The following is a 7,398-nucleotide window of genomic DNA, read 5'->3' on the forward strand; positions in this document are numbered from 1 at the left end:
CCCCCCGGGCACATGGATTGGCTGGGGTGTAAGAGATGATTGATAACCCGAGGCAGGCGCTCCTGCTGCAGCGGACTCGCGGGCGGCTGGCACGCGAACCCCAATCCCCCTTTGCTTTCCCGCAGATCCTATTTGGCTCCGAACCTGCGTCTCAGCCTCCGAGGTCGCCGGAAAGAGGCCGGCGCTCCCGGGCTGCCCCCACCCCATCCCCACCCCCACCGGCCCGAACTGTGCGCGCAGAGGTTAGCGCAGGGGGACGCGCGCTCGGGATCCAGTGATGTCAGCGCGAGCCCTCCACAAGGCCGGCCACCCGCTGTCCCTGGGGAGCTGGGTGAATGAGGCTGTTACCGGAAATGTGCCTACTGTGCTGGGGGTTACCATCCTGGCCACTCAGGTCTCCAGTGATGCTGAAAATTGATCTCAGGGCCCTATAGTTTTCCATCCGAATTTCTCAGCAGATGGAAGCTTCCAGGTCTACCCGTCTAAGTGGCGCGCCTGGTTCCCCTTCATGAATATGGTCTTTACTACGTGAACAACCTAACAGGCCACCAATCATTTGAACTGAATGACAGCTCTAGCCGGATTGTATGGCACACACGCCTGAAGGTGGTTGAGGCTGAAGGACGAAAATCATCCAGTCTTTCCTGGCAGGTGTGCCTTGCGTCTAGTGGCTTTGAACTCAGAGCAGAACAAACCTCTGCGCCTTCCTGCTAGTCAGCCTCTCATGCTGTGGTCCATGGCGGCAGCCACTGTGTCAGTCCATCTCCTTGAGAGTCTTCCTCTTGTTAGACGAGCACCCCTTTGTCCACCATGCCTGTGCCCCCAACGGATTTCTTGGTTCTTCTCGCAGTCCGTGGTACTTTCGAGATATTTCACCAGCACTCTGAATTCACACACACCATTCTTCGCCGGTCGTTATTCATTGTTCTGTCAGCAGAGTTTGAAAATGCTGTGGCTTGGGTCAAGCACGCCTTAGTTTACACAAATAGTTGGAATTACTCATTAAAAATGAAGAACCTTTTAAAATACTGGTGGCGATGTCCAAAGAGCATTGGACTTAGACTAAGCAAGGTTGGTGGTTCCAAGCCACCAGCCATTCTTTGGGAGAAAGATGAGGCAGTCTGCTCCTGTAAAGGTTTTTTTAATTAAATTAATTTTTTTATTGTGAGTTGAGTGGAGATGTTTATATTTCCAGCCATCAACTCTACATTCAATAGTTTAAACCACAAATCAAGCCCTTCTAGCCACTATAAAGATTGAGCGCCTCAGAAACCCTGTGTAATGCTGTTACGAGCTGCAATCAATTCTATGGCAGTGGGCAGTGGTTTAGGTTTGGAGTTGCAGACACGAGATACAAGATGGCACAGTGGTTACACATCGGGCTGCTTACCTCCAGGTCAGAAGTTCTAAACCACTGGCTGCACCAAGGAAGAAGGAGGAGGCTTTCTACTCTGGTCAAGGTTACAGAATTGGAAACCCACCGGGGCAATCCTACCCTGTCCTATAAGGCGACTATGAGTCGGAATCAATTGTATGGCAGTAAGATACTAGATAAATATCCCACTGCCAGACTGAGTGTGGTTAGAGTAGACAAACGTAAGCAATATTTTTTTAAAATTACAAACTCACTGCCGTTGAGTTGATGCTGACTCATAGCGACTCGGCAGGGCCGGGTGGCACTGCTTCTGTGAGTTTCCCTGGCTGTAACTCTTTGCAGGAGTAGCCCCGTCTTTCTCCCAAGCAATATTTAAGCACTGGGATATTGTGTGCCTAATTAATTGCCTGGATTATAACAGCATTTTGGGAATCATAGAGGCATTACCCAGCAAAGTTTTCTGAATTTATTATTATGATTTGAAGAAGTGCACAAAGTCTTTTTTCTCAGAAACTTACCCATTAAGAAGCAGCACATTGGGGGGGGGGGGCCGGAATGAGCTGATACCACAGACTCAAGTAGAAAGAAAATGTTTTGAAAATGATGATGGCAATATATGTACAAGTGTGCTTGACACAATGGATGTATGTATGGATTGTGGTAAGAGTCCCCAATAAAATGATTTTTTTAAGAAGCAGCATACTTGCAAAATGCTTGCTTTTAGAGGTTTATAAGCATTTCACCCATTTTGAGTTAAATTTTGATGACTTCAGAGACGCGAGAGTACTTGTTCTGTAGCAGGCCCTGTTCAAAGAATTGTGCGTCCATAACCAGTCAATCATTGCAGCAATCCTGGGAAACTCACAGAGAGCCCTGGTGGCACAATGCTTAAGCACTAGGGGACTCTCCCACCAGCCGCTCCACCACAGAAAGCTGTGGCAGTCTGCTTCCGGAACTCCTACTCCGTGCTTTCAGGTTATGACAGGTGGGAACTGACTGGGTAGTAACAGGCTTCTTTGTTTAACACAGATCTTAGTTTCCTTTGGCCAGCAGCAGGATGCCTGGGTGGCACCATTGGTTAAGCTTGAACAAAGGTCTGGCCATCTGTGTCTGCAGGGCCACAGCCCTGAAAGGTCTAAGCTGCAGCTCTACTCTACACACAAGGGGTCGCCATGGGTTGGAAGGGCCTCAAAGATGACACCTGGCTTGGGTTTTATTTGGTTGGTGGCTCTGTTGCCAGTGTTGTAGTTTTCACCAGAAAGAAAAAAGGGGGCGAGGGGTTGGAATCTCAGAAGCAAGTCTCGTGCTCAGAGCATCACAGCTGTCAGACAGCAGAGCAGGGTCCGTCGGGGCTCTGGCTTCCAAGCTGACACTCAGCCATCACACTGCACTTGGAAGCCTTCAAACACGCTCTCTGTCCTCGGGGATGCTCTTGAGTAGGAGCGTAGGATGGCAGGAGCTGAAAATGCTGCCAAAGTCGATTTGAGGCTAATGAACGTCAGGCGCATTTGAAAATGTATCGGTAAGTAGTACAACACTATCAAAATGTCTCTCTTCTGTGAGATAACATTTATTCCATTCGTGGGAAGGTCCTAAGAGGACTTTGCATAGCTGCTAGCCTTAAAACGTTCAGAAAGTAGTACAAGGCCACGAAAGAGCCCAAGCTCCCGCTCACGGCCCACTCGTGGAACAAGGCGTTCCTGCCCAGATTAGAAAGGGGCTGCTTGCGGGATGACATGTCTCAAGGCCACGAAGACTCTCGTCTTCCTGCCTTCATGAAATCAAAGGTATTTATAAGAAACGTGTACATTCTAATACTCCCTATGCCATCTACGACAGCTCCTTGGTTGAGGGACTATTTATTTAGTAATCATTTTATTGGGGGCTCGTATAACTCTTTATCACAATCTTACATCCATCCATTGTGTCAAGCACATTTGTACATTTGTTGTCATCATCATTCTCAAAGCATTTGCTTTCTACTTGAGCCCTTGGTGTCAGCTCCGCATTTTTCCCCTCCCTCCCTGATGCCCCCTCCCTCATGAGCCCTTGATAATTTATAAATTATTATTTTTTGTCATATCTTACACTGTCCAACAATGTCTCCCTTCACTCACTTTTTCTGTTGTTCATTCCTCAGGGAGGAGGTTATATGTAGATCCTTGTAATCGGTTCCCCCTTTCTACCCTGGTATCGCCACTCACACCAATGGTCCTGAAGGGATCATCTGTCCTGGATTCCCTGTGTTTCCAGTTCTCATCTGTACCAGTGTACATCCTACGGTCTAGCCAAATTTGTAAGGTAGAATTGGGATCATGATAGTGGGGGAGGAGGAAGCATTTGGGAACTAGAGGAAAGTTGTATGTTTCATCGTTGCTACACTGCACCCTGACTGGCTCATCTCCCTGCGACCCTTCTGTAAGGGGATGTCCAGTTGCCTACAGATGGGTCTTGGGTCCCCAATCTTCACTCCCCCTCATTCACAATGATTTGATTTTTTTTGTTCTTTGATGCCTGATACCTGATACCTGATCCGTTTGACATCTCATGATCACACAGGCTGGTGTACTTCTTCCATGTGGGCTTTGTTGCTTCTGAGCTCGATGGCCACTTGTTTACCTTCAAGTGGTTAAGGGACTATTTAGAACAACAGGTTTTTCTCACAAGCAGACATGGCGGCGTTCGGGTTCTGCAGTGACTCAGGAGTTATGCTTGTTGAGTTATTTTTGTTAAAAACAAAACCCCAAATCATGACTATGTTATTCATTAAGGAACCCTGGTGGTGTAGTGGTTACACGTTGGCTGCTAACTGTAAGATCAGTTCAAAGCCACCAGTTCACTTCAGGAGAGAAAGATGAGACTTTTGACTCCTGTGAAGAGTTACAGTCTCAGACACCCACACCGGCAGTTCTACCCTGCCCACTAGGGTCACGGTGAGTTGGCATTGACTCAACGGCAGTGAATTTGTTTGAGTTTGATATTATTTATCATCTGTAACACTGAGATGCCCAGCCTCTGGATACTACAGGACACTGGGATGCTCAAACTCCTCCAAAGTTCGTTCATTCATTCATTCATTCATTCTTCCAACACATTCAGTCAAAATTCATGGTGACTTCAAAGTCACGGAGTAAAGTTGCCCATAATCTGTGTAGAGCAGATGGCTGACTGTCTTCCATAGTGTCGCTGGATGAATTCGATCCATCAACCTTTAAGTCTAGGAGAGAAGCCCAATTGTTCGAGCCATCCATGCCTTGCCGCACATGCATGCAGTGCCAAGCATAGTGATTGGGTTATCCTCCATGCAGTGCAATCTGCCTCTTGCCCCAGGGAACAAAACACTGCCTGGTCCTACACCATCCTCAGGGTCCGCTGTGAACCAGACTGCTTAAATGTTCCATGAGGTTTCCATTGACTGGCATTCACGGGTAGATCACTAGGCCTTTCTTCCTTCCCAGTCCATCCTACTCTGAATGGACGCTCCAAGCAAGCCTGTTTGGCATCACAGCAACCCACATGAGGCGCACTGACCAGGAGTCAATCCCAGGTCTCCTGCATGGAGGGTGAAATCTCTACCACTAAGCTGCCAATGCCCTCAAAGCCAGTTACCAACGTGTTATTTCCTAGGGGTAGGGGCTGCCTCCAGAATTTCGAGGACTGAGGCTGGTGGCACAGAGGAGGGAGGAGCTTTGGCCATCTGGCTCCCATTTCACTACCGGAGGCGCTCAGTGCCCCCGTCTTTCTCCTCCAAACAGCCAGGCGCAGGTGTCCCTGCCCGGCCTCTCCCAGGGGACAGCTGGTGGCACAGTCCGTTTTCCTGAGGGGGTTAATGCTCACAAAAACAGCTTGCGGTGTCTCAAAAACAAACACAAGCTGCCAGTCTAGCCGGCCGGACTTGTCTTTCTCAGACTAATGTCTGTCTCGAAAAATACAGGTCATATGTGACATGGAAAATCTTAACTGGGCATCTTGACTCCCCACCAAACCATCTTCAAATTTACCACCAGGAGAATCCACAGCTCTGTGCAAATCCACCCTCATCCCTCTTAAAGAGCAGTGAGGGCTGCAATTGAAACGGAATTTAGAGCTCATTTAACCTACAGATACCTGTCCTAGCACAGAGCCTTCAGGCAAGTCCACTCAGATCAGATGTGCAACTCTCATCCTTGAAATATAACTCACCACTTTTGTTTTCCCTTTAAAAAGCGTTACTCCTTCTGGACCAGTGATTGCCACCAAGACATGCAAGAATCATTCAAGGATCCAATTCTCTTGCATTTGCTAGTGATACAACTAGATACAAGAGTAGCCCATTGTAGTCGGGGCTTGTGTAACTAATTATCCCAGTGGTTCTCAACCTTCCTAATGCCGTGACCCTTTAATACAGTTCCTCATGTTGTGGTGACCCCCCACAACCATGAAATTCTTTTCGTTGCTACTTCATAACTGTAATTTTGCTACTGTTATTAATTGAGCAACCCCTGTGAGAGGGTCATTCGACCCCCAAAGGGGTCATGACCCACAGGTTGAGAACCGCTTAATTATTCCAAAACTCTTATGGAAATGAGTGTACAAGTTCAATTTACAAATGAGGTTCAATGGCCAACCACACACACATCTATATGCAATACTGCCCTCACTTCAGAGAATACTGATATGTTTATAGACTAGATATAGTCTTTAATAGAATACTCTACATATGTACTTTCAGAAAAACAAATCTGCTTTGGAAGTATAGCCAGAACGCACCTTAGACGCAAGGACTTTAGCGAACGTGTAATCAGGAAAGAGCAGCCCCTGGAAATGGGCATCACGCTTGGTGAAGTAGAGGGTCAGGGAGAAGAGGAAGCTCCTCGGGAGACAGTAGAATCGCTGCATCCATGGACCCACACATGGCGATGACTGTGGGATGGCCCAGGGCTGGGAGTGCTTTCTTCTGCCGGACATGGGTCCATAGGCGTTGGACCCAACAGCACCTCACAGCAATACAAGCATCCTCCTAGCCCTTAAAAGGAATTTATGGCTGTAAGGTTAAATATAAAGCAAATGATTTGCAGATCCGTGCCGCTTCTGAGATTTAAGATTGTGCCTCGAATTCAAGATTTCTTAAAAGTAACCACCCAAAAGGAGGTGACTCAATCCTTTTGTTTGTATCTCCCCAGTCATTGTGAAATTTTTTCTAGACTGCAACTAATTACAAAGAAATACTAATTCAGCCTGGCTGCCACCTACACCCGCTCTGCTCAAGCTGTGTCTAGATAAACACAAACAGAGGCATATGGAATACAGTCAACAGACAAACAGCATAGTTTTGAGTGCATGTTTCTCAAGGGTCGATTGGCTTTCCACCCACTTAGCGTTACAGCTCACTGCCATCAAGTCTGTTGTCAACTTGAGACTGTTAAGAGTGAAGGAGTGGAGGTTAGCCTGTCGATCAGGTCACAGCTTGATGACCTCATTTGGAGGCACTAAGGAGATAAATAGCTTGCAGGAGAAGGTACACTCACTCACTGCAGCAAGGCATTCCTGTTGACAAGCCACATGGAGCTATGCTGATGGCAGCCAGAGCCTTGGAGCTGGAGGAGCCACATGGAAACCCACGGCAGCACTAAGATGCTTCTACTGCCACTGGATCCACAAGACTTTCTACCCACTGGCCTGTGATTTTCCTGCATTCAGCATTATTGCATGTGCTGCATGAGTCTGAAGAGGAATTCACAGACTGGTATCAGATATATGGGCTAATATCAGACTTATGGACTTGATCTGGTCTGGACTGGGATGTTTCCTTAATGTACAGTTACTCTTTGACATAAAGGTCTCACTTATACACATGTGAGTGTCTCTGGATTTGTTTCTCTAGTCAACCTGGACTAATGCACTGACTTACAGTGACCCTTAGGACAGAGTAGAACTGCTCCTTTGGGTTTCTGAGGCTGTAAATCTTCTGGTAGCAGAAAGCCTCATTTTTCTTCTGCAGAGCTGCTGGTGGGTTTCTGGGTGGTTTGTACCTCGGTTCTTGC

The sequence above is a fragment of the Echinops telfairi genome, unplaced genomic scaffold (assembly GCF_000313985.2).
Source record: "Echinops telfairi isolate 266 unplaced genomic scaffold, ASM31398v2 ScPeMD7_3533;HRSCAF=4204_0, whole genome shotgun sequence".
In the NCBI taxonomy this organism is placed as follows: Eukaryota; Metazoa; Chordata; class Mammalia; order Afrosoricida; family Tenrecidae; genus Echinops; species Echinops telfairi.